Here is a 27336-nt window from a genome sequence, read left to right as displayed (position 1 = left end):
GGATATTATGAAAAAGTAAAGCAAGAACATGAAATGCAAAGCAGACAGTAAGCCCCAGTGGCCTAACGGATAAGGCACTGGCCTCCTAAGCCAGGGATTGTGGGTTCAAGTCCCATCTGGGGTGTTTCTATTTATATCAACCATCTCAGCATTAGGGGTGGTTCTTTTAGCTTTGCTTCACCTGGATGCTGGATTTGCACAACAGTCCTGTTGAGTTTTGCTTGTTAATTGTTGCCACAGTAGCTACAAAATGACATTTATCATGATAACATTGTGGATTAGTGTCCTTAAAACGTTTTTCTATAATTGAGGACCAAGGTTTAAAGACTCATCTTGGATGCATATTCCTTTGTTGCTCATTAGTCTTCACAAAAAAATGATTCTTTTTTCAATGCTTGTGATTTTGTTCTTACAAGAAATCTCCATTTACCTCAACATTTCTGTAGAGTTTGTCTTGCAAATAAGTACCAGAGTGGCTGAAATATGACATTATCTAAGGCAATTGCTGATGGGAATCTTGAAGTCCTTTCTTGCATGTTGGAAGAATGGTATTTTTGATTTTATCATATTTCTTCTGCCACTCATCTTACTGTCATTGTAGATGGTAGAGTTGCAGCAAACAACATATTCTTTTAATCAGACTACAATAATGATATAAGACTTTACATATTAAAATAGTGCATTATAAGACACATTAGTGTCAGTTTTCCTTATGCCACATTTTATATCTACTATCTTAACATCATTTTAGAAAAAATTAAATGAATTATTTTCCAATTTTGAGAAAATGATACAGTAAAACCTAGATATGAATTTTCTTAGCAAATTACACCTACGAATACATAAATCTAGCCAATAACACCAATGCGCGATACAAATCATTTCTTTATGCCATTTAACTTCTATCAAGTACCTTATTGAAGTATTGAATGCAGTAAAATAGTGGAATTCAAAAAGAAATTAAATCAAGATGGGGAGACAGAGACAATAAGTGTATTGACATTTTTAACTGATGGTTAAAATATATCAGTGAAAGACCAAATTTTCAGGGCATACTGTGTGCTCCAGTGGCGCAATCGGTCAGCGCGCGGTACTTCTAAGACAGTATCTGTTGAGCAATGCCGAGGTTGTGAGTTCAAGCCTCACCTGGAGCAGGAATATTTAGCTTTTTTTTCTTTTAATGATATCATCAGTCATTGATCATCTGCTCTCGGAACATTTTTTATATGTAAGGATATTATGAAAAAGTAAAGCAAGAACATGAAATGCAAAGCAGACAGTAAGCCCCAGTGGCCTAATGGATAAGGCACTGGCCTCCTAAGCCAGGGATTGTGGGTTCAAGTCCCATCTGGGGTGTTTGTATTTATATCAACCATCTCAGCATTAGGGGTGGTTCTTTTAGCCTTGCTTCACCTGGATGCTGGATTTGCACAACAGTCCTGTTGAGTTGTGCTTGTTAATTGTTGCCACAGTAGCTACAAAATGACATTTATCATGATAACATTGTGGATTAGTGTCCTTAAAACGTTTTTCTATAATTGAGGACCAAGGTTTAAAGACTCATCTTGGATGCATATTCCTTTGTTGCTCATTAGTCTTCACAAAAAAATGATTCTTTTTTCAATGCTTGTGATTTTATTCTTACAAGAAATCTCCATTTACCTCAACATTTCTGTAGAGTTTGTCTTGCAAATAAGTACCAGAGTGGCTGAAATATGACATTATCTAAGGCAATTGCTGATGGGAATCTTGAAGTCCTTTCTTGCATGTTGGAAGAATGGTATTTTTGATTTTATCATATTTCTTCTGCCACTCATCTTACTGTCATTGTAGATGGTAGAGTTGCAACAAACAACATATTCTTTTAATCAGACTACAATAATAATATAAGACTTTACATATTAAAATAGTGCATTATAAGACACATTAGTGTCAGTTTTCCTTATGCCACATTCTATATCTACTATCTTAACATCATTTTAGAAAAAATTAAATGAATTATTTTCCAATTTTGAGAAAATGATACAGTAAAACCTAGATATGAATTTTCTTAGCAAATTACACCTACGAATACATAAATCTAGCCAATAACACCAATGCGTGATACAAATCATTTCTTTATGCTGAGCATTTAACTTCTATCAAGTACCTTATTGAAGTATTAAATGCAGTAAAATAGTGGAATTCAAAAAGAAATTAAATCAAGATGGGGAGACAGAGACAATAAGTGTATTGACATTTTTAACTGATGGTTAAAATATATCAGTGAAAGGCCAAATTTTCAGAGGATATTGTGTGCTCCAGTGGCGCAATCGGTCAGCGCGCGGTACTTATAAGACAGTATCTGTTGAGCAATGCCGAGGTTGTGAGTTCAAGCCTCACCTGGAGCAGGAATATTTAGCTTTTTTTTTTCTTTTAATGATATCATCAGTCATTGATCATCTGCACTCGGAACATTTTTTATATGTAAGGATATTATGAAAAAGTAAAGCAAGAACATGAAATGCAAAGCAGACAGTAAGCCCCAGTGGCCTAATGGATAAGGCACTGGCCTCCTAAGCCAGGGATTGTGGGTTCAAGTCCCATCTGGGGTGTTTGTATTTATATCAACCATCTCAGCATTAGGGGTGGTTCTTTTAGCTTTGCTTCACCTGGATGCTGGATTTGCACAACAGTCCTGTTGAGTTGTGCTTGTTAATTGTTGCCACAGTAGCTATAAAATGACATTTATCATGATAACATTGTGGATTAGTGTCCTTAAAACGTTTTTCTATAATTGAGGAAAAAGGTTTAAAGACCCATCTTGGATGCATATTCCTTTGTTGCTCATTAGTCTTCACAAAAAAATGATTCTTTTTTCAATGCTTGTGATTTTGTTCTTACAAAAAATCTCAATTTACCTCAACATTTCTGTAGAGTTTGTCTTGCAAATAAGTACCAGAGTGGCTGAAATATGACATTATCTAAGGCAATTGCTGATGGGAATCTTGAAGTCCTTTCTTGCATGTTGGAAGAATGGTATTTTTGATTTTATCATATTTCTTCTGCCACTCATCTTACTGTCATTGTAGATGGTAGAGTTGCAACAAACAACATATTCTTTTAATCAGACTACAATAATAATATAAGACTTTACATATTAAAATAGTGCATTATAAGACACATTAGTGTCAGTTTTCCTTATGCCACATTCTATATCTACTATCTTAACATCATTTTAGAAAAAATTAAATGAATTATTTTCCAATTTTGAGAAAATGATACAGTAAAACCTAGATATGAATTTTCTTAGCAAATTACACCTACGAATACATAAATCTAGCCAATAACACCAATGCGCGATACAAATCATTTCTTTATGCTGAGCATTTAACTTCTATCAAGTACCTTATTGAAGTATTGAATGCAGTAAAATAGTGGAATTCAAAAACAAATTAAATCAAGATGGGGAGACAGAGACAATAAGTGTATTGACATTTTTAACTGATGGTTAAAATATATCAGTGAAAGGCCGAATTTTCAAGGCATACTTAGTGCTCCAATGGCGCAATCGGTCAGCGCGCGGTACTTATAAGACAGTATCTGTTGAGCAATGCCGAGGTTGTGAGTTCAAGCCTCACCTGGAGCAGGAATATTTAGCTTTTTTTCTATTAATGATATCATCAGTCATTGATCATCTGCTCTCGGAACATTTTTTATATGTAAGGATGTTATGAAAAAGTAAAGCAAGAACATGAAATGCAAAGCAGACAGTAAGCCCCAGTGGCCTAATGGATAAGGCACTGGCCTCTTAAGCCAGGGATTATGGGTTCAAGTCCCATCTGGGGTTTTTTGTATTTATATCAACCATCTCAGCATTAGGGGTGGTTCTTTTAGCCTTGCTTCACCTGGATGCTGGATTTGCACAACAGTCCTGTTGAGTTGTGCTTGTTAATTGTTGCCACAGTAGCTACAAAATGACATTTATCATGATAACATTGTGGATTAGTGTCCTTAAAACGTTTTTCTATAATTGAGGACCAAGGTTTAAAGACCCATCTTGGATGCATATTCCTTTGTTGCTCATTAGTCTTCACAAAAAATGATTCTTTTTTCAATGCTTGTGATTTTGTTCTTACAAGAAATCTCCATTTACCTCAACATTTCTGTAGAGTTTGTCTTGCAAATAAGTACCAGAGTGGCTGAAATATGACATTATCTAAGGCAATTGCTGATGGGAATCTTGAAGTCCTTTCTTGCATGTTGGAAGAATGGTATTTTTGATTTTATCATATTTCTTCTGCCACTCATCTTACTGTCATTGTAGATGGTAGAGTTGCAACAAACAACATATTCTTTTAATCAGACTACAATAATGATATAAGACTTTACATATTAAAATAGTGCATTATAAGACACATTAGTGTCAGTTTTCCTTATGCCACATTTTATATCTACTATCTTAACATCATTTTAGAAAAAATTAAATTAATTATTTTCCAATTTTGAGAAAATGATACAGTAAAACCTAGATATGAATTTTCTTAGCAAATTACACTTACAAATACATAAATCTAGCCAATAACACCAATGCGCGATACAAATCATTTCTTTATGCTGAGCATTTAACTTCTATCAAGTACCTTATTGAAGTATTGAATGCAGTAAAATAGTGGAATTCAAAAAGAAATTAAATCAAGTTGTGGAGACAGAGACAATAAGTGTATTGACATTTTTAACTGATGGTTAAAATATATCAGTGAAAGACCAAATTTTCAGGGCATACTGTGTGCTCCAGTGGCGCAATCGGTCAGCGCGCGGTACTTATAAGACAGTATCTGTTGAGCAATGCCGAGGTTGTGAGTTCAAGCCTCACCTGGAGCAGGAATATTTAGCTTTTTTTTCTTTTAATGATATCATCAGTCATTGATCATCTGCTCTCGGAACATTTTTTATATGTAAGGATATTATGAAAAAGTAAAGCAAGAACATGAAATGCAAAGCAGACAGGAAGCCTCCTAAGCCAGGGATTGTGGGTTCAAGTCCCATCTGGGGTGTTTGTATTTATATCAACTATCTCAGCATTAGGGGTGGTTCTTTTAGCCTTGCTTCACCTGGATGCTGGATTTGCACAACAGTCCTGTTGAGTTGTGCTTGTTAATTGTTGCCACAGTAGCTACAAAATGACATTTATCATGATAACATTGTGGATTAGTGTCCTTAAAACGTTTTTATATAATTGAGGACCAAGGTTTAAAGACCCATCTTGGATGCATATTCCTTTGTTGCTCATTAGTCTTCACAAAAAATGATTCTTTTTTCAATGCTTGTGATTTTGTTCTTACAAGAAATCTCCATTTACCTCAACATTTACCTTATAAGACAGTATCTGTTGAGCAATGCCGAGGTTGTGAGTTCAAGCCTCACCTGGAGCAGGAATATTTAGCTTTTTTTTCTTTTAATGATATCATCAGTCATTGATCATCTGCTCTCGGAACATTTTTTATATGTAAGGATATTATGAAAAAGTAAAGCAAGAACATGAAATGCAAAGCAGACAGTAAGCCCCAGTGGCCTAATGGATAAGGCACTGGCCTCCTAAGCCAGGGATTGTGGGTTCAAGTCCCATCTGGGGTGTTTGTATTTATATCAACCATCTCAGCATTAGGGGTGGTTCTTTTAGCCTTGCTTCACCTGGATGCTGGATTTGCACAACAGTCCTGTTGAGTTGTGCTTGTTAATTGTTGCCACAGTAGCTACAAAATGACATTTATCATGATAACATTGTGGATTAGTGTCCTTAAAACGTTTTTCTATAATTGAGGACCAAGGTTTAAAGACTCATCTTGGATGCATATTACTTTGTTGCTCATTAGTCTTCACAAAAAAATGATTCTTTTTTCAATGCTTGTGATTTTGTTCTTACAAGAAATCTCCATTTAGCTCAACATTTCTGTAGAGTTTGTCTTGCAAATAAGTACCAGAGTGGCTGAAATATGACATTATCTAAGGCAATTGCTGATGGGAATCTTGAAGTCCTTTCTTGCATGTTGGAAGAATGGTATTTTTGATTTTATCATATTTCTTCTGCCACTCATCTTACTGTCATTGTAGATGGTAGAGTTGCAACAAACAACATATTCTTTTAATCAGACTACAATAATAATATAAGACTTTACATATTAAAATAGTGCATTATAAGACACATTAGTGTCAGTTTTCCTTATGCCACATACTATATCTACTATCTTAACATCATTTTAGAAAAAATTAAATGAATTATTTTCCAATTTTGAGAAAATGATACAGTAAAACCTAGATATGAATTTTCTTAGCAAATTACACCTACAAATACATAAATCTAGCCAATAACACCAATGCGCGATACAAATCATTTCTTTATGCTGAGCATTTAACTTCTATCAAGTACCTTATTGAAGTATTGAATGCAGTAAAATAGTGGAATTCAAAAAGAAATTAAATCAAGTTGTGGAGACAGAGACAATAAGTGTATTGACATTTTTAACTAATGGTAAAATTTATCAGTGAAAGGCCAAATTTTCAGGGTATTCTGTGTGCTCCAGTGGTGCAATCGGTCAGCGCGCGGTACTTATAAGACAGTATCTGTTGAGCAATGCTGAGGTTGTGAGTTCAAGCCTCACCTGGAGCAGGAATATTTAGCTTTTTTTTCTTTTAATGATATCATCAGTCATTGATCATCTGCTCTCGGAACATTTTTTATATGTAAGGATATTATGAAAAAGTAAAGCAAGAACATGAAATGCAAAGCAGACAGTAAGCCCCAGTGGCCTAATGGATAAGGCACTGGCCTCCTAAGCCAGGGATTGTGGGTTCAAGTCCCATCTGGGGTGTTTGTATTTATATCAACCATCTCAGCATTAGGGGTGGTTCTTTTAGCCTTGCTTCACCTGGATGCTGGATTTGCACAACAGTCCTGTTGAGTTGTTCATGTTAATTGTTGCCACAGTAGCTACAAAATGACATTTATCATGATAACATTGTGGATTAGTGTCCTTAAAACGTTTTTCTATAATTGAGGACCAAGGTTTAAAGACTCATCTTGGATGCATATTCCTTTGTTGCTCATTAGTCTTCACAAAAAAATGATTCTTTTTTCAATGCTTGTGATTTTGTTCTTACAAGAAATCTCCATTTACCTCAACATTTCTGTAGAGTTTGTCTTGCAAATAAGTACCAGAGTGGCTGAAATATGACATTATCTAAGGCAATTGCTGATGGGAATCTTGAAGTCCTTTCTTGCATGTTGGAAGAATGGTATTTTTGATTTTATCATATTTCTTCTGCCACTCATCTTACTGTCATTGTAGATGGTAGAGTTGCAACAAACAACATATTCTTTTAATCAGACTACAATAATGATATAAGACTTTACATATTAAAATAGTGCATTATAAGACACATTAGTGTCAGTTTTCCTTATGCCACATTTTATATCTACTATCTTAACATCATTTTAGAAAAAATTAAATGAATTATTTTCCAATTTTGAGAAAATGATACAGTAAAACCTAGATATGAATTTTCTTAGCAAATTACACCTACAAATACATAAATCTAGCCAATAACACCAATGCGCGATACAAATCATTTCTTTATGCTGAGCATTTAACTTCTATCAAGTACCTTATTGAAGTATTGAATGCAGTAAAATAGTGGAATTCAAAAAGAAATTAAATCAAGTTGTGGAGACAGAGACAATAAGTGTATTGACATTTTTAACTAATGGTAAAATTTATCAGTGAAAGGCCAAATTTTCAGGGCATACTGTGTTCTCCAGTGGCGCAATCGGTCAGCGCGCGGTACTTATAAGACAGTATCTGTTGAGCAATGCCGAGGTTGTGAGTTCAAGCCTCACCTGGAGCAGGAATATTTAGCTTTTTTTTCTTTTAATGATATCATCAGTCATTGATCATCTGCTCTCGGAACATTTTTTATATGTAAGGATATTATGAAAAAGTAAAGCAAGAACATGAAATGCAAAGCAGGCAGTAAGCCCCAGTGGCCTAATGGATAAGGCACTGGCCTCCTAAGCCAGGGATTGTGGGTTCAAGTCCCATCTGGGGTGTTTGTATTTATATCAACCATCTCAGCATTAGGGGTGGTTCTTTTAGCCTTGCTTCACCTGGATGCTGGATTTGCACAACAGTCCTGTTGAGTTGTGCTTGTTAATTGTTGCCACAGTAGCTACAAAATGACATTTATCATGATAACATTGTGGATTAGTGTCCTTAAAACGTTTTTCTATAATTGAGGACCAAGGTTTAAAGACTCATCTTGGATGCATATTCCTTTGTTGCTCATTAGTCTTCACAAAAAAATGATTCTTTTTTCAATGCTTGTGATTTTGTTCTTACAAGAAATCTTCATTTAGCTCAACATTTCTGTAGAGTTTGTCTTGCAAATAAGTACCAGAGTGGCTGAAATATGACATTATCTAAGGCAATTGCTGATGGGAATCTTGAAGTCCTTTCTTGCATGTTGGAAGAATGGTATTTTTGATTTTATCATATTTCTTCTGCCACTTATCTTACTGTCATTGTAGATGGTAGAGTTGCAACAAACAACATATTCTTTTAATCAGACTACAATAATAATATAAGACTTTACATATTAAAATAGTGCATTATAAGACACATTAGTGTCAGTTTTCCTTATGCCACATACTATATCTACTATCTTAACATCATTTTAGAAAAACTTAAATGAATTATTTTCCAATTTTGAGAAAATGATACAGTAAAACCTAGATATGAATTTTCTTAGCAAATTACACCTACAAATACATAAATCTAGCCAATAACACCAATGCGCGATACAAATCATTTCTTTATGCTGAGCATTTAACTTCTATCAAGTACCTTATTGAAGTATTGAATGCAGTAAAATAGTGGAATTCAAAAAGAAATTAAATCAAGTTGTGGAGACAGAGACAATAAGTGTATTGACATTTTTAACTAATGGTAAAATTTATCAGTGAAAGGCCAAATTTTCAGGGCATACTGTGTGCTCCAGTGGCGCAATCGGTCAGCGCGCGGTACTTATAAGACAGTATCTGTTGAGCAATGCCGAGGTTGTGAGTTCAAGCCTCACCTGGAGCAGGAATATTTAGCTTTTTTTTCTTTTAATGATATCATCAGTCATTGATCATCTGCTCTCGGAACATTTTTTATATGTAAGGATATTATGAAAAAGTAAAGCAAGAACATGAAATGCAAAGCAGGCAGTAAGCCCCAGTGGCCTAATGGATAAGGCACTGGCCTCCTAAGCCAGGGATTGTGGGTTCAAGTCCCATCTGGGGTGTTTGTATTTATATCAACAATCTCAGCATTAGGGGTGGTTCTTTTAGCCTTGCTTCACCTGGATGCTGGATTTGCACAACAGTCCTGTTGAGTTGTGCTTGTTAATTGTTGCCACAGTAGCTACAAAATGACATTTATCATGATAACATTGTGGATTAGTGTCCTTAAAACGTTTTTCTATAATTGAGGACCAAGGTTTAAAGACTCATCTTGGATGCATATTCCTTTGTTGCTCATTAGTCTTCACAAAAAAATGATTATCCCCTTCCTGACACAGCATGTTTTTGCCTTCCTGACAGAGCCCTTTTTTTCAAATCTGACATGTATCACTTAAGTGGGGATAACTTTTTTTTGCTTTTACTTATCCCAGTGATTTTGAGATTGTTTTTTCGTGACACATTGTACTTCAAGTTAGTGGTAAATTTTCGTCGATACAGTCTGTGTTTTTTGTGAAAAATACCAAAATGTCGGAAAAAAATGGAAAATTTAGCAATTTGCAAAATGTTAAATTTTCTGCTTGTGAGACAAATAATCATACCACTCAAAATAGTTAATAACTAACATAGACCATATGTCTACTTTATGTTTCCATCATTATTTAAACTTCCTTTTAATTTTTTTGGACACTAGGAGGCTTACAATATGAATAGCAAATTTTCAAATTTTCAAGAAAATTCCAAACACTGATTTTTTTAGGGACCAGTTCAGTTCTGATGTGACTTTGAGGGACTTGTATGTGAGACACCCCCATACATGATGCCATTTCAAAATCTGCACCCCTCACAGTATTCAAAACAGCATTTTGGAAGTTTGTTAACCCTTTAGGTGTTTCACAGGAATTAAAACAAAGTGTAGGTGAAATTTCAAAATTTCATTTGTTTTGCAGATTTGCAATTTTAATACATTTTTCTAAGGAACACAGTACATTTTACAAGAGAAATGTGACTAAAAATTGATTCCCCCAATTCTTTTGTTTTCATAAATATCCTATATCTGGCCCTAGTGTGCACGTTGACCAAACCACAGGCTTCATAATAGAAGGAGCACCTACTTGATTTTGGAGCCTCCTTTTTATGAGATTATTTTTTAGGCACCATGTAGGTTTCTAGGCACAATAAGATAGATAGATAGATGCTAAAAGTTAGGAACCCCCCACAAGTGACCCCATTTTGCAAACTACACCCCTCAGGGAATTCATCTAGGGGTATAGTGTACATTTCAAACCCCCAGGGGTTTCACCAATTGTGGTACAACTGGGCAGTGAAAATGAAAAATTAATTTTTTTACACAAAAATGCAGTTCTGGCTCCAAATTTGTCATTTTCACAAGGAATGAAGGAGACAAAGCACCCCAAAATCTGTGCCCCAATTTCTCCCGAGTACGGCAATGCCTCACATGTGACCAAAAAATACCAGTTGGGTGCATGGCAGGACTCAGAAGGGAAGGAGTGATTTTTGGATTTTGCAGCTCAGATTCTGGTGGAATGTTGGTGGGTGCTATGTCGCATTAGCAAGACCCCCCAAGCACCAATACAGTGGAACCCCCCCACAAGTGACCCCATTTTGCAAACTACACCCCTCAGGGAATTCATCTAGGGGTATAGTGTACATTTCATACCCCCAGGGGTTTCACCAATTTTGATACAACTGGGCTGTGCAAATGAAAAATTACATTTTTTACACAAAAATGCAGTTCTGGCTCAAAATTTTTCATTTTCACAAGGAATGAAGGAGACAAAGCACCCCAAAATCTGTGCCCCAATTTCTCCCGAGTACGGCAATGCCTCACATGTGACCAAAAAATACCATTTGGGTGCATGGCAGGACTCAGAAGGGAAGGAGTGATTTTGGGATTTTGCAGCTAAGATTCTGGTGGAATGCTGGTGGGTGCTATGTCGCATTAGAAAGACCCCCCAAGCACCAATACAGTGGAACCCCCCCACAAGTGACCCCATTTTGCAAACTACACCCCTCAGGGAATTCATCTAGGGGTATAGTGTACATTTCATACCCCCAGGGGTTTCACCAATTTTGATACAACTGGGCTGTGCAAATGAAAAATTACATTTTTTACACAAAAATGCAGTTCTGGCTCAAAATTTTTCATTTTCACAAGGAATGAAGGAGACAAAGCACCCCAAAATCTGTGCCCCAATTTCTCCCGAGTACGGCAATGCCTCACATGTGACCAAAAAATACCATTTGGGTGCATGGCAGGACTCAGAAGGGAAGGAGTGATATTTGGATTTTGCAGCTCAGATTCTGGTGGAATGCTGGTGGGTGCTATGTCGCATTAGCAAGACCCCCCAAGCACCAATACAGTGGAACCCCCCCACAAGTGACCCCATTTTGCAAACTACACCCCTCAGGGAATTCATCTAGGGGTATAGTGTACATTTCATACCCCCAGGGGTTTCACCAATTTTGATACAACTGGGCTGTGCAAATGAAAAATTACATTTTTTAACACAAAAATGCAGTTCTGGCTCAAAATTTTTCATTTTCACAAGGAATGAAGGAGACAAAGCACCCCAAAATCTGTGCCCCAATTTCTCCCGAGTACGGCAATGCCTCATGTGTGACCAAAAAGTGGCAGGACTCAGAAGGGAAGGAGTGATATTTGGATTTTGCAGCACAAATTCTGGTGGATTGTTGGTGGGTGCTATGTCGCATTAGCAAGACCCCCAAAGCACCAATACAGTGGAAGCCCCCCACAAGTGACCCCATTTTGCAAACTACACCCCTCAGGGAATTCATCTAGGGGTATAGTGTACATTTCATACCCCCAGGGGTTTCACCAATTTTGATACAACTGGGCTGTGCAAATGAAAAATTACATTTTTTAACACAAAAATGCAGTTCTGGCTCAAAATTTTTCATTTTCACAAGGAATGAAGGAGACAAAGCACCCCAAAATCTGTGCCCCAATTTCTCCCGAGTACGGCAATGCCTCATGTGTGACCAAAAAGTGGCAGGACTCAGAAGGGAAGGAGTGATATTTGGATTTTGCAGCACAAATTCTGGTGGATTGTTGGTGGGTGCTATGTCGCATTAGCAAGACCCCCAAAGCACCAATACAGTGGAAGCCCCCCACAAGTGACCCCATTTTGCAAACTACACCCCTCAGGGAATTCATCTAGGGGTATAGTGTACATTTCATACCGCCAGGGGTTTCACCAATTTTGATACAACTGGGCTGTGCAAATGAAAAATTACATTTTTTAACACAAAAATGCAGTTCTGGCTCAAAATTTTTCATTTTCACAAGGAATGAAGGAGACAAAGCACCCCAAAATCTGTGCCCCAATTTCTCCCGAGTACGGCAATGCCTCATGTGTGACCAAAAAGTGGCAGGACTCAGAAGGGAAGGAGTGATATTTGGATTTTGCAGCACAAATTCTGGTGGAATGTTGGTGGGTGCTATGTCGCATTAGCAAGACCCCCAAAGCACCAATACAGTGGAACCCCCCCACAAGTGACCCCATTTTGCAAACTACACCCCTCAGGGAATTCATCTAGGGGTATAGTGTACATTTCAAACCCCCAGGGGTTTCACCAATTTTGATACAACTGGGCTGTGCAAATGAAAAATTACATTTTTTACACAAAAATGCAGTTCTGGCTCAAAATTTTTCATTTTCACAAGGAATGAAGGAGACAAAGCACCCCAAAATCTGTGCCCCAATTTCTCCCGAGTACGGCAATGCCTCACATGTGACCAAAAAATACCAGTTGGGTGCATGGCAGGACTCAGAAGGGAAGGAGTGATTTTTGGATTTTGCAGCTCAGATTCTGGTGGAATGTTGGTGGGTGCTATGTCGCATTAGCAAGACCCCCCAAGCACCAATACAGTGGAACCCCCCCACAAGTGACCCCATTTTGCAAACTACACCCCTCAGGGAATTCATCTAGGGGTATAGTGTACATTTCAAACCCCCAGGGGTTTCACCAATTTTGATACAACTGGGCAGTGAAAATGAAAAATTACATTTTTTTACACAAAAATGCAGTTCTGGCTCAAAATTTTTCATTTTCACAAGGAATGAAGGAGACAAAGCACCCCAAAATCTGTGCCCCAATTTCTCCCGAGTACGGCAATACCTCACATGTGACCAAAAAATACCATTTGGGTGCATGGCAGGACTCAGAAGGGAAGGAGTGATTTTGGGATTTTGCAGCTCAGATTCTGGTGGAATGTTGGTGGGTGCTATGTCGCATTAGCAAGACCCCCCAAGCACCAATACAGTGGAACCCCCCCACAAGTGACCCCATTTTGCAAACTACACCCCTCAGGGAATTCATCTAGGGGTATAGTGTACATTTCATACCCCCAGGGGTTTCACCAATTTTGATACAACTGGGCTGTGCAAATGAAAAATTACATTTTTTACACAAAAATGCAGTTCTGGCTCAAAATTTTTCATTTTCACAAGGAATGAAGGAGACAAAGCACCTCAAAATCTGTGCCCCAATTTCTCCCGAGTACGGCAATGCCTCACATGTGACCAAAAATACCATTTGGGTGCATGGCAGGACTCAGAAGGGAAGGAGTGATTTTGGGATTTTGCAGCTCAGATTCTGGTGGAATGTTGGTGGGTGCTATGTCGCATTAGCAAGACCCCTCAAGCACCAATACAGTGGAACCCCCCCACAAGTGACCACATTTTGCAAACTACACCCCTCAGGGAATTCATCTAGGGGTATAGTGTACATTTCATACCCCCAGGGGTTTCACCAATTTTGATACAACTGGGCTGTGCAAATGAAAAATTACATTTTTTACACAAAAATGCAGTTCTGGCTCAAAATTTTTCATTTTCACAAGGAATGAAGGAGACAAAGCACCCTTATAATCTGTGCCCCAATTTCTCCCGAGTACGGCAATGCCTCACATGTGACCAAAAATACCATTTAGGTGCATGGCAGGACTCAGAAGGGAAGGAGTGATTTTGGGATTTTGCAGCTCAGATTCTGGTGGAATGTTGGTGGGTGCTATGTCGCATTAGCAAGACCCCCCAAGCACCAATACAGTGGAACCCCCCCACAAGTGACCCCATTTTGCAAACTACACCCCTCAGGGAATTCATCTAGGGGTATAGTGTACATTTCATACCCCCAGGGGTTTCACCAATTTTGATACAACTGGGCTGTGCAAATGAAAAATTACATTTTTTACACAAAAATGCAGTTCTGGCTCAAAATTTTTCATTTTCACAAGGAATGAAGGAGACAAAGCACCCCAAAATCTGTGCCCCAATTTCTCCCGAGTACGGCAATGCCTCACATGTGACCAAAAAATACCATTTGGGTGCATGGCAGGACTCAGAAGGGAAGGAGTGATTTTGGGATTTTGCAGCTCAGATTCTGGTGGAATGCTGGTGGGTGCTATGTCGCATTAGAAAGACCCCCCAAGCACCAATACAGTGGAACTCCCCCACAAGTGACCCCATTTTGCAAACTACACCCCTCAGGGAATTCATCTAGGGGTATAGTGTACATTTCATACCCCCAGGGGTTTCACCAATTTTGATACAACTGGGCTGTGCAAATGAAAAATTACATTTTTTACACAAAAATGCAGTTCTGGCTCAAAATTTTTCATTTTCACAACGAATGAAGGAGACAAAGCACCCCAAAATCTGTGCCCCAATTTCTCCCGAGTACGGCAATGCCTCACATGTGACCAAAAAATACCATTTGGGTGCATGGCAGGACTCAGAAGGGAAGGAGTGATATTTGGATTTTGCAGCTCAGATTCTGGTGGAATGCTGGTGGGTGCTATGTCGCATTAGCAAGACCCCCCAAGCACCAATACAGTGGAACCCCCCCACAAGTGACCCCATTTTGCAAACTACACCCCTCAGGGAATTCATCTAGGGGTATAGTGTACATTTCATACCCCCAGGGGTTTCACCAATTTTGATACAACTGGGCTGTGCAAATGAAAAATTACATTTTTTAACACAAAAATGCAGTTCTGGCTCAAAATTTTTCATTTTCACAAGGAATGAAGGAGACAAAGCACCCCAAAATCTGTGCCCCAATTTCTCCCGAGTACGGCAATGCCTCATGTGTGACCAAAAAGTGGCAGGACTCAGAAGGGAAGGAGTGATATTTGGATTTTGCAGCACAAATTCTGGTGGATTGTTGGTGGGTGCTATGTCGCTTTAGCAAGACCCCCAAAGCACTAATACAGTGGAAGCCCCCCACAAGTGACCCCATTTTACAAACTACACCCCTCAGGGAATTCATCTAGGGGTATAGTGTACATTTCATACCCCCAGGGGTTTCACCAATTTTGATACAACTGGGCTGTGCAAATGAAAAATTACATTTTTTAACACAAAAATGCAGTTCTGGCTCAAAATTTTTCATTTTCACAAGGAATGAAGGAGACAAAGCACCCCAAAATCTGTGCCCCAATTTCTCCCGAGTACGGCAATGCCTCATGTGTGACCAAAAAGTGGCAGGACTCAGAAGGGAAGGAGTGATATTTGGAATTTTGCAGCACAAATTCTGGTGGAATGTTGGTGGGTGCTATGTCGCATTAGCAAGACCCCCAAAGCACCAATACAGTGGAACCCCCCCACAAGTGACCCCATTTTGCAAACTACACCCCTCAGGGAATTCATCTAGGGGTATAGTGTACATTTCAAACCCCCAGGGGTTTCACCAATTTTGATACAACTGGGCAGTGAAAATGAAAAATTACATTTTTTTACACAAAAATGCAGTTCTGGCTCAAAATTTTTCATTTTCACAAGGAATGAAGGAGACAAAGCACCCCAAAATCTGTGCCCCAATTTCTCCCGAGTACGGCAATGCCTCATGTGTGACCAAAAAGTGGCAGGACTCAGAAGGGAAGGAGTGATATTTGGATTTTGCAGCACAAATTCTGGTGGAATGTTGGTGGGTGCTATGTCGCATTAGCAAGACCCCCAAAGCACCAATACAGTGGAACCCCCCCACAAGTGACCCCATTTTGCAAACTACACCCCTCAGGGAAATTATCTAGGGGTATAGTGTACATTTCAAACCCCCAGGGGTTTCACCAACTTTGGTACAACTGGGCAGTGAAAATGAAAAATTACATTTTTTTACACAAAAATGCAGTTCTGGCTCAAAATTTTTCATTTTCAGAAGGTATGAAGGAGAAAAAGCACCCCAAAATCTGTGCCCCAATTTCTCCCGAGTACGGCAATGCCTCACGTGTGACCGAAAAATACCAGTTGGGTGCATGGCAGGACTCAGAAGGGAAGGAGTGATTTTTGGATTTTGCGGCTCAGATTCTGGTGGAATGAATGGTGGGTGCTATGTGGCATTAGCAAGACCCCCGAAGCACGGTGAAATTATGAACCTAATAATCCATAGATGTGTGGTATATTTTAAAACACTCCTTTATACATAGGCCGGGTTTGTCGGGGCAAGTGTCACACTGGAAAATAGTTTGCTTTCTTATTCCCTTTTTATAGCAAACTTTGCACCTTTTTTGTGTCCTGCCCTTTTTTCCAGTGGAGGGGATTTCATCAGGAAAATGCTGCCCTGGTACAATACGGGGGCCAGTACTAGAAGTACTGGGGCCCTCTGCCTGCTGGTTCCCAAATATTAGGCCCTTTATGACTTCCTCTTGAAAGTGCATAAATGTCCCCCTCTGGCCGGTAGAACGGAATAGCACGTAAGCGTTATACAGTGCCATCTGGATGATATACACGGCCAGCTTCTTGTACTAGATTTTTGTTTTCCGCAGGGCACTGTACGGCTTCAGTACCTGATCTGAAAGATCCACTCCGCCCATGTACCTATTGTAATCCAGGATACAATTAGGTTTTGAGGTGTGGGTACTGGTACCTCGTACAGGGACGGAGGTGGTACTGTCTCCGTGAATTGTTGTCAGTATAAGGACATCCCTCTTGTCCTTATATTTGACCAACAACATATTTTCGGTGCATATTCCCCTGCTTTCACCCCTTCTCATTACTTGGGCAATGTGCGTTTTTGGGAGGCCTCTTTGGTTCTTGCGCACAGTACCGCAAGCTGCTGTACCTCTTGAACCAAGGGCCTTAAACAGGGGGATGCTAGTGTAAAAGTTATCCACATAGAGGTGATAACCTTTATCCAGGAAGGGGTGCACTAAATCCCAGACAATTTTTCCACTAACACCTACGAGGGAGGGGGGGCATTCTGGCGGTTCAATTCTTGAATCCTTCCCTTCATATACCCTAAACATGTGGGTGTACCCTGAGGTGCTTTCACACAGCTTATACATTTTTATGCCATACCTTGCCCTCTTACTGGGAAGGTACTGGCGGAATTTAACCCTTCCTTTAAAATGTATAAGGGACTCGTCAATACAAATAAATTTTTCAGGGATGTACATCTCTTCAAATTTGGCACTGAAATGATCAATGACCGGCCTGACTTTGAATAGCCGGTCAAAGGTGGGATCATCTCTGGGTGGGCACTGTGCATTATCGTTGTAATGCAAAAATTTAAGGATCATCTCAAAACGAGCCCGAGTCATGGCCATACGGTAAAATGGGGTGCTGTACAGAACATCTGTACTCCAATATTGCCTAATTTCTGGCTTTTTTACTATGCCCATATGAAACACCAGACCCCAAAACGTCATCATCTCTACTGCATCTACAGGGGTCCACCTAGCAAATGATGACGTGGGGTTTTGAGCAATAAACTGCTGGGCATATAAATTAGTTTGGTCCACCATTAAATTTATAAAATCATCAGAGAAAAATAATTTGAAAAAGTCAATTTCTCTGAGACCTGTGGAATCAAATTGGATTCCTGGCATGGCCAAAAACTCAGGAACCTGGGGCTCAAAATTGTCTGGTGGTGGGGTCCATACGAGATCAATTATTGGGGGAGGGGTCTCAGCTGCTCTACGGGGGCATCTTTGAGGGGGTCCCTCATCACCAGAGGAGGAAGAGGAGCTTAAGACGAATCCTTCAAATTCCCCGCTTGCCTCACTGGCTGTGTCAGAGTCAGAGGCAAGCATGGCATATGCCTCCTCCGCTGAATACATTCTTCTGGATGACTGGGATGACATTTGGGATGACATTTGGGATGACATTTGGGATGCCATTTTTATTTTTGTGTTACTGGTAGTGAAATGTTTCAACACGTGTATAGTGTAGGGGGGGGTACAAACTTTATTTCAACCCGGGGGGTATGTAGTGTGTAGTGTGTATGTAGTGCAGAAAAAAAAAATACTTTATACAGGAATTTGATCCCAATAAAAAAAAAAAAAAAATTGAAGGGGTTAAAAAAAAAAAAATTGAAGGGGTTAAAAAAAAAAAAAAAAAGGTCCTGCGCCAAAAATTGAGCACAGATGTTGGTCAGTAACGTCCGTCACTGAACAGCGCTCAAAGGCAACAGGAATTTGATAAAAAAAAAAAAAAATAGATAAACCCTGTGCCGAAAAGGCTGATCAGTGATGTACGTCACTGATCAGCGCACAGTGGCCACAGGACACCCACAAAATCACAGTGTGTGTAAAAAAAAATTAAAAAAAGACCCCACAGCACCCTCAAAAAAAAAAAAGGTGATCAGTGATGCAACACTGATTACCAGTGAGGGGCAGCAGGTGCACAACCTTTGGTGCAACTGACAGTGCAACTGGCAGCAACTGACAGGTATATATAAAAAAAAAAACTCTGCACCCCCAAAAAGTTGCTGATCACCTCAGATATAGTGATCAGCACAAAAGGCGGGGTTAGTGTCCTTAAAATGTTTTTCTATAATTGAGGACCAAGGTTTAAAGACTCATCTTGGATGCATATTCCTTTGTTGCTCATTAGTCTTCACAAAAAAATGATTATCCCCTTCCTGACACAGCATGTTTTTGCCTTCCTGACAGAGCCCTTTTTTTCAAATCTGACATGTATCACTTAAGTGGGGATAACTTTTTTTTGCTTTTACTTATCCCAGTGATTTTGAGATTGTTTTTTCGTGACACATTGTACTTCAAGTTAGTGGTAAATTTTCGTCGATACAGTCTGTGTTTTTTTGTGAAAAATACCAAAATGTCGGAAAAAAATGGAAAATTTAGCAATTTGCAAAATGTTAAATTTTCTGCTTGTGAGACAAATAATCATACCACTCAAAATAGTTAATAACTAACATAGACCAAATGTCTACTTTATGTTTCCATCATTATTTCAACTTCCTTTTAATTTTTTTGGACACTAGGAGGCTTACAATATGAATAGCAAATTTTCAAATTTTCAATAAAATTTCAAACACTGATTTTTTTAGGGACCAGTTCAGTTCTGATGTGACTTTGAGGGACTTGTATGTGAGACACCCCCATAAATGATGCCATTTCAAAATCTGCACCCCTCACAGTATTCAAAACAGCATTTTGGAAGTTTGTTAACCCTTTAGGTGTTTCACAGGAATTAAAACAAAGTGTAGGTGAAATTTCAAAATTTCATTTGTTTTGCAGATTTGCAATTTTAATACATTTTTCTAAGGAACACAGTACATTTTACTAGAGAAATGTGACTAAAAATTGATTCCCCCAATTCTTTTGTTTTTATAAATATCCTATATGTGGCCCTAGTGTGCACGTTGACCAAACCACAGGCTTCATAATAGAAGGAGCACCTACTTGATTTTGGAGCCTCCTTTTTATGAGATTATTTTTTAGGCACCATGTAGGTTTCTAGGCACCATAAGATAGATAGATAGATGCTAAAAGTTAGGAACCCCCCACAAGTGACCCCATTTTGCAAACTACACCCCTCAGGGAATTCATCTAGGGGTATAGTGTACATTTCAAACCCCCAGGGGTTTCACCAATTGTGGTACAACTGGGCAGTGAAAATGAAAATTTAATTTTTTTACACAAAAATGCAGTTCTGGCTCCAAATTTGTCATTTTCACAAGGAATGAAGGAGACAAAGCACCCCAAAATCTGTGCCCCAATTTCTCCCGAGTACGGCAATGCCTCACATGTGACCAAAAAATACCAGTTGGGTGCATGGCAGGACTCAGAAGGGAAGGAGTGATTTTTGGATTTTGCAGCTCAGATTCTGGTGGAATGTTGGTGGGTGCTATGTCGCATTAGCAAGACCCCCCAAGCACCAATACAGTGGAACCCCCCCACAAGTGACCCCATTTTGCAAACTACACCCCTCAGGGAATTCATCTAGGGGTATAGTGTACATTTCAAACCCCCAGGGGTTTCACCAATTTTGATACAACTGGGCAGTGAAAATGAAAAATTACATTTTTTTACACAAAAATGCAGTTCTGGCTCAAAATTTTTCATTTTCACAAGGAATGAAGGAGACAAAGCACCCCAAAATCTGTGCCCCAATTTCTCCCGAGTACGGCAATGCCTCACATGTGACCAAAAAATACCATTTGGGTGCATGGCAGGACTCAGAAGGGAAGGAGTGATTTGGGGATTTTGCAGCTCAGATTCTGGTGGAATGTTGGTGGGTGCTATGTCGCATTAGCAAGACCCCCCAAGCACCAATACAGTGGAACCCCCCCACAAGTGACCCCATTTTGCAAACTACAACCCTCAGGGAATTCATCTAGGGGTATAGTGTACATTTCATACCCCCAGGGGTTTCACCAATTTTGATACAACTGGGCTGTGCAAATAAAAAATTACATTTTTTACACAAAAATGCAGTTCTGGCTCAAAATTTTTCATTTTCACAAGGAATGAAGGAGACAAAGCACCCTTAAAATCTGTGCCCCAATTTCTCCCGAGTACGGCAATGCCTCACATGTGACCAAAAATACCATTTAGGTGCATGGCAGGACTCAGAAGGGAAGGAGTGATTTTGGGATTTTGCAGCTCAGATTCTGGTGGAATGTTGGTGGGTGCTATGTCGCATTAGCAAGACCCCCCAAGCACCAATACAGTGGAACCCCCCCACAAGTGACCCCATTTTGCAAACTACACCCCTCAGGGAATTCATCTAGGGGTATAGTGTACATTTCATACCCCCAGGGGTTTCACCAATTTTGATACAACTGGGCTGTGCAAATGAAAAATTACATTTTTTACACAAAAATGCAGTTCTGGCTCAAAATTTTTCATTTTCACAAGGAATGAAGGAGACAAAGCACCCCAAAATCTGTGCCCCAATTTCTCCCGAGTACGGCAATGCCTCACATGTGACCAAAAAATACCATTTGGGTGCATGGCAGGACTCAGAAGGGAAGGAGTGATTTTTGGATTTTGCAGCTCAGATTCTGGTGAAATGCTGGTGGGTGCTATGTCGCATTAGCAAGACCCCCCAAGCACCAATACAGTGGAACCCCCCCACAAGTGACCCCATTTTGCAAACTACACCCCTCAGGGAATTCATCTAGGGGTATAGTGTACATTTCATACCCCCAGGGGTTTCACCAATTTTGATACAACTGGGCTGTGCAAATGAAAAATTACATTTTTTACACAAAAATGCAGTTCTGGCTCCAAATTTTTCATTTTCACAAGGAATGAAGGAGACAAAGCACCCCAAAATCTGTGCCTCAATTTCTCCCGAGTACGGCAATGCCTCACATGTGACCAAAAAATACCATTTGGGTGCATGGCAGGACTCAGAAGGGAAGGAGTGATATTTGGATTTTGCAGCTCAGATTCTGGTGGAATGCTGGTGGGTGCTATGTCGCATTAGCAAGACCCCCCAAGCACCAATACAGTGGAACCCCCCCACAAGTGACCCCATTTTGCAAACTACACCCCTCAGGGAATTCATCTAGGGGTATAGTGTACATTTCATACCCCCAAGGGTTTCACCAATTTTGATACAACTGGGCTGTGCAAATGAAAAATTACATTTTTTAACACAAAAATGCAGTTCTGGCTCAAAATTTTTCATTTTCACAAGGAATGAAGGAGACAAAGCACCCCAAAATCTGTGCCCCAATTTCTCCCGAGTACGGCAATGCCTCACATGTGACCAAAAAATACCATTTGGGTGCATGGCAGGACTCAGAAGGGAAGGAGTGATTTTTGGATTTTGCAGCTCAGATTCTGGTGAAATGCTGGTGGGTGCTATGTCGCATTAGCAAGACCCCCCAAGCACCAATACAGTGGAACCCCCCCACAAGTGACCCCATTTTGCAAACTACACCCCTCAGGGAATTCATCTAGGGGTATAGTGTACATTTCATACCCCCAGGGGTTTCACCAATTTTGATACAACTGGGCTGTGCAAATGAAAAATTACATTTTTTACACAAAAATGCAGTTCTGGCTCCAAATTTTTCATTTTCACAAGGAATGAAGGAGACAAAGCACCCCAAAATCTGTGCCTCAATTTCTCCCGAGTACGGCAATGCCTCACATGTGACCAAAAAATACCATTTGGGTGCATGGCAGGACTCAGAAGGGAAGGAGTGATATTTGGATTTTGCAGCTCAGATTCTGGTGGAATGCTGGTGGGTGCTATGTCGCATTAGCAAGACCCCCCAAGCACCAATACAGTGGAACCCCCCCACAAGTGACCCCATTTTGCAAACTACACCCCTCAGGGAATTCATCTAGGGGTATAGTGTACATTTCATACCCCCAAGGGTTTCACCAATTTTGATACAACTGGGCTGTGCAAATGAAAAATTACATTTTTTAACACAAAAATGCAGTTCTGGCTCAAAATTTTTCATTTTCACAAGGAATGAAGGAGACAAAGCACCCCAAAATCTGTGCCCCAATTTCTCCCGAGTACGGCAATGCCTCATGTGTGACCAAAAAGTGGCAGGACTCAGAAGGGAAGGAGTGATATTTGGATTTTGCAGCACAAATTCTGGTGGAATGTTGGTGGGTGCTATGTCGCATTAGCAAGACCCCCAAAGCACCAATACAGTGGAACCCCCCCACAAGTGACCCCATTTTGCAAACTACACCCCTCAGGGAAATTATCTAGGGGTATAGTGTACATTTCAAACCCCCAGGGGTTTCACCAACTTTGATACAACTGGGCAGTGAAAATGAAAAATTACATTTTTTTACACAAAAATGCAGTTCTGGCTCAAAATTTTTCATTTTCAGAAGGTATGAAGGAGAAAAAGCACCCCAAAATCTGTGCCCCAATTTCTCCCGAGTACGGCAATGCCTCACGTGTGACCGAAAAATACCAGTTGGGTGCATGGCAGGACTCAGAAGGGAAGGAGTGATTTTTGGATTTTGCGGCTCAGATTCTGGTGGAATGAATGGTGGGTGCTATGTGGCATTAGCAAGACCCCCGAAGCACGGTGAAATTATGAACCTAATAATCCATAGATGTGTGGTATATTTTAAAACACTCCTTTATACATAGGACGGGTTTGTCGGGGCAAGTGTCACACTGGAAAATAGTTTGCTTTCTTATTCCCTTTTTATAGCAAACTTTGCACCTTTTTTGTGTCCTGCCCTTTTTTCCAGTGGAGGGGATTTCATCAGGAAAATGCTGCCCTGGTACAATACGGGGGCCAGTACTAGAAGTACTGGGGCCCTCTGCCTGCTGGTTCCCAAATATTAGGCCCTTTATGACTTCCTCTTGAAAGTGCATAAATGTCCCCCTCTGGCCGGTAGAACGAAATAGCACGTAAGCGTTATACAGTGCCATCTGGATGATATACACGGCCAGCTTCTTGTACCAGATTTTTGTTTTCCGCAGGGCACTGTACGGCTTCAGTACCTGATCTGAAAGATCCACTCCGCCCATGTACCTATTGTAATCCAGGATACAATTAGGTTTTGAGGTGTGGGTACTGGTACCTCGTACAGGGACGGAGGTGGTACTGTCTCCGTGAATTGTTGTCAGTATAAGGACATCCCTCTTGTCCTTATATTTGACCAACAACATATTTTCGGTGCATATTCCCCTGCTTTCACCCCTTCTCATTACTTGGGCAATGTGCGTTTTTGGGAGGCCTCTTTGGTTCTTGCGCACAGTACCGCAAGCTGCTGTACCTCTTGAACCAAAGGCCTTAAACAGGGGGATGCTAGTGTAAAAGTTATCCACATAGAGGTGATAACCTTTATCCAGGAAGGGGTGCACTAAATCCCAGACAATTTTTCCACTAACACCTACGAGGGAGGGGGGGCATTCTGGCGGTTCAATTCTTGAATCCTTCCCTTCATATACCCTAAACATGTGGGTGTACCCTGAGGTGCTTTCACACAGCTTATACATTTTTATGCCATACCTTGCCCTCTTACTGGGAAGGTACTGGCGGAATTTAACCCTTCCTTTAAAATGTATAAGGGACTCGTCAATACAAATAAATTTTTCAGGGATGTACATCTCTTCAAATTTGGCACTGAAATGATCAATGACCGGCCTGACTTTGAATAGCCGGTCAAAGGTGGGATCATCTCTGGGTGGGCACTGTGCATTATCGTTGTAATGCAAAAATTTAAGGATCATCTCAAAACGAGCCCGAGTCATGGCCATACGGTAAAATGGGGTGCTGTACAGAACATCTGTACTCCAATATTGCCTAATTTCTGGCTTTTTTACTATGCCCATATGAAACACCAGACCCCAAAACGTCATCATCTCTACTGCATCTACAGGGGTCCACCTAGCAAATGATGACGTGGGGTTTTGAGCAATAAACTGCTGGGCATATAAATTAGTTTGGTCCACCATTAAATTTATAAAATCATCAGAGAAAAATAATTTGAAAAAGTCAATTTCTCTGAGACCTGTGGAATCAAATTGGATTCCTGGCATGGCCAAAAACTCAGGAACCTGGGGCTCAAAATTGTCTGGTGGTGGGGTCCATACGAGATCAATTATTGGGGGAGGGGTCTCAGCTGCTCTACGGGGGCATCTTTGAGGGGGTCCCTCATCACCAGAGGAGGAAGAGGAGCTTAAGACGAATCCTTCAAATTCCCCGCTTGCCTCACTGGCTGTGTCAGAGTCAGAGGCAAGCATGGCATATGCCTCCTCCGCTGAATACATTCTTCTGGATGACTGGGATGACATTTGGGATGACATTTGGGATGACATTTGGGATGCCATTTTTATTTTTGTGTTACTGGTAGTGAAATGTTTCAACACGTGTATAGTGTAGGGGGGGGTACAAACTTTATTTCAACCCGGGGGGTATGTAGTGTGTAGTGTGTATGTAGTGCAGAAAAAAAAAATACTTTATACAGGAATTTGATCCCAATAAAAAAAAAAAAAAAATTGAAGGGGTTAAAAAAAAAAAAATTGAAGGGGTTAAAAAAAAAAAAAAAAAAGGTCCTGCGCCAAAAATTGAGCACAGATGTTGATCAGTAACGTCCGTCACTGAACAGCGCTCAAAGGCAACAGGAATTTGATAAAAAAAAAAAAAATAGATAAACCCCGTGCCGAAAAAGCTGATCAGTGATGTACGTCACTGATCAGCGCACAGTGGCCACAGGACACCCACAAAATCACAGTGTGTGTAAAAAAAAAATTAAAAAAAGACCCCACAGCACCCTCAAAAAAAAAAAGGTGATCAGTGATGCAACACTGATTACCAGTGAGGGGCAGCAGGTGCACAACCTTTGGTGCAACTGACAGTGCAACTGGCAGCAACTGACAGGTACATATAAAAAAAAAACCTCTGCACCCCCAAAAGTTGCTGATCACCTCAGATATAGTGATCAGCACAAAAGGCGGGGGCAGCAGACACAAAATATAGCACTCTCTATCACTCTCTGTCACTATCTCTCTCTATCTCTCTCTATCTCTCTATCTCTCACTATCTATCACTCTATGACACTGCAGCAGCAGCACTGACAGTTATATATATGAAAAATAACCCCTGCACCCCCAAAAAGTTGCTGGGGGTGCACAAAAGGGGGGCAGCAGACACAAAATATAGCAGTCTCTATCACTCTCTGTCACTATCTCTCTCTATCTCTCTATCTCTCTATCTCTCACTATCTATCACTCTATGACACTGCAGCAGCAGCACTGACAGGTATATATATATAAAAAAAAAAACCTGCGCCCCCAAAAAGTTGCTGATCAGTTAATTTTTACTGATCAGCACAAAAGGGGGGGCAGCAGTCAGTTATATAAAAAATATATAGCACAATCTGTCACTATCTCTCTATCTCTCTCTATCTCTCTCTATCTCTCTCTATCTCTCTCTATCTCTCTATCTATAACTCTATAACACTGCAGCAGCACAAAATATAGCACTCTCTGTCACTAGCCCTCTCTATCTCTCTCTCTATCTCTCTCTCTCTATCTCTCTATCTATAACTCGATGACACTGCAGCAGCACAACACAGCACAACACAGCACAGGAAGTCACAAGAAGTAGCAAGATCCAGGCAGTGATCAGGTAAGTATTTTGCAAGGTTCAGGTCAGTATACTGCGGCAGCTAGGCACGGTGACCGCACTGCACGCAATTCCAGACCGGAATGGCGTCTGCAGTGCAGTCACCGTTAGTTTAAACCCCCCTCCATGGCTGTGATTGGTTCGTCGGTCCGACGAACCAATCACGGCCTTTGGGGGCGGGCGGGGTGAGGTGGGGTGACACCAGTGTCACCCTTACACCCCGCGGTGATTGGTGCTGTACTTTACAGCACCAACCACCTCCGATCCCTGTGTCACCGGCGAACGTTATTCGCCGGTGACACAGAAAACGCTGTGAATGGCTGTTTACACTGAACAGCCAATCACAGCGATCGCCAACGGGGGGGCGGCATCGCAGCCCCCCCTGGGCATGCAGGGACATGTCTGCTGTCAGGGACAGCAGACATGTTTAAACTGTCACCGCGTCTATAGACGCGGTGGCAGTTAAATGGCATGACGTACATTTATGCAATGTGTCGGGAAGTACTTCCCGACCATGACGTAAATGTATGTCAAATGTCGGGAAGGGGTTATTTTTTCAATTCTTGTGATTTTGTTCTTACAAGAAATCTCCATTTACCTCAACATTTCTGTAGAGTTTGTCTTGCAAATAAGTACCAGAGTGGCTGAAATATGACATTATCTAAGGCAATTGCTGATGGGAATCTTAAAGTCCTTTCTTGCATGTTGGAAGAATGGTATTTTTG

General features: G+C 40.3%; 14 non-coding genes across 14 annotated transcripts; all 14 read left to right on the top strand.

Moving 5' to 3' along the window:
- Window positions 1–51: 51 nt before the first annotated feature.
- TRNAR-CCU (transfer RNA arginine (anticodon CCU)) lies at window positions 52–124 on the top strand. The gene has a single exon. It is a non-coding gene; the product is annotated as a tRNA-Arg (tRNA).
- A 937-nt stretch (window positions 125–1061) lies between these two features.
- Window positions 1062–1154, top strand: TRNAR-UCU (transfer RNA arginine (anticodon UCU)). The gene is given in 2 exon segments: window positions 1062–1099; window positions 1119–1154. It is a non-coding gene; the product is annotated as a tRNA-Arg (tRNA).
- Window positions 1155–1283: 129 nt separating this feature from the next.
- Window positions 1284–1356, top strand: TRNAR-CCU (transfer RNA arginine (anticodon CCU)). Its single transcript has one exon. It is a non-coding gene; the product is annotated as a tRNA-Arg (tRNA).
- Window positions 1357–2297: 941 nt separating this feature from the next.
- On the top strand, window positions 2298–2390 carry TRNAI-UAU (transfer RNA isoleucine (anticodon UAU)). The gene is given in 2 exon segments: window positions 2298–2335; window positions 2355–2390. It is a non-coding gene; the product is annotated as a tRNA-Ile (tRNA).
- Window positions 2391–2521: 131 nt separating this feature from the next.
- TRNAR-CCU (transfer RNA arginine (anticodon CCU)) lies at window positions 2522–2594 on the top strand. The gene has a single exon. It is a non-coding gene; the product is annotated as a tRNA-Arg (tRNA).
- Window positions 2595–3535: 941 nt separating this feature from the next.
- TRNAI-UAU (transfer RNA isoleucine (anticodon UAU)) lies at window positions 3536–3628 on the top strand. Its single transcript is given in 2 exon segments — window positions 3536–3573; window positions 3593–3628. It is a non-coding gene; the product is annotated as a tRNA-Ile (tRNA).
- Window positions 3629–4770: 1142 nt separating this feature from the next.
- On the top strand, window positions 4771–4863 carry TRNAI-UAU (transfer RNA isoleucine (anticodon UAU)). The gene is given in 2 exon segments: window positions 4771–4808; window positions 4828–4863. It is a non-coding gene; the product is annotated as a tRNA-Ile (tRNA).
- Window positions 4864–5543: 680 nt separating this feature from the next.
- TRNAR-CCU (transfer RNA arginine (anticodon CCU)) lies at window positions 5544–5616 on the top strand. Its single transcript has one exon. It is a non-coding gene; the product is annotated as a tRNA-Arg (tRNA).
- Window positions 5617–6556: 940 nt separating this feature from the next.
- On the top strand, window positions 6557–6649 carry TRNAI-UAU (transfer RNA isoleucine (anticodon UAU)). Its single transcript is given in 2 exon segments — window positions 6557–6594; window positions 6614–6649. It is a non-coding gene; the product is annotated as a tRNA-Ile (tRNA).
- A 129-nt stretch (window positions 6650–6778) lies between these two features.
- Window positions 6779–6851, top strand: TRNAR-CCU (transfer RNA arginine (anticodon CCU)). Its single transcript has one exon. It is a non-coding gene; the product is annotated as a tRNA-Arg (tRNA).
- A 940-nt stretch (window positions 6852–7791) lies between these two features.
- Window positions 7792–7884, top strand: TRNAI-UAU (transfer RNA isoleucine (anticodon UAU)). Its single transcript is given in 2 exon segments — window positions 7792–7829; window positions 7849–7884. It is a non-coding gene; the product is annotated as a tRNA-Ile (tRNA).
- Window positions 7885–8013: 129 nt separating this feature from the next.
- Window positions 8014–8086, top strand: TRNAR-CCU (transfer RNA arginine (anticodon CCU)). The gene has a single exon. It is a non-coding gene; the product is annotated as a tRNA-Arg (tRNA).
- Window positions 8087–9026: 940 nt separating this feature from the next.
- TRNAI-UAU (transfer RNA isoleucine (anticodon UAU)) lies at window positions 9027–9119 on the top strand. The gene is given in 2 exon segments: window positions 9027–9064; window positions 9084–9119. It is a non-coding gene; the product is annotated as a tRNA-Ile (tRNA).
- A 129-nt stretch (window positions 9120–9248) lies between these two features.
- On the top strand, window positions 9249–9321 carry TRNAR-CCU (transfer RNA arginine (anticodon CCU)). Its single transcript has one exon. It is a non-coding gene; the product is annotated as a tRNA-Arg (tRNA).
- The last annotated feature ends 18015 nt before the right edge of the window (window positions 9322–27336 follow it).

The sequence above is a fragment of the Crinia signifera genome, chromosome 5 (genome assembly GCF_055691185.1).
Source record: "Crinia signifera chromosome 5, ASM5569118v1, whole genome shotgun sequence".
Lineage (NCBI taxonomy): Eukaryota > Metazoa > Chordata > Amphibia > Anura > Myobatrachidae > Crinia > Crinia signifera.
This window is presented reverse-complemented; position numbering and strand designations above follow the sequence as displayed.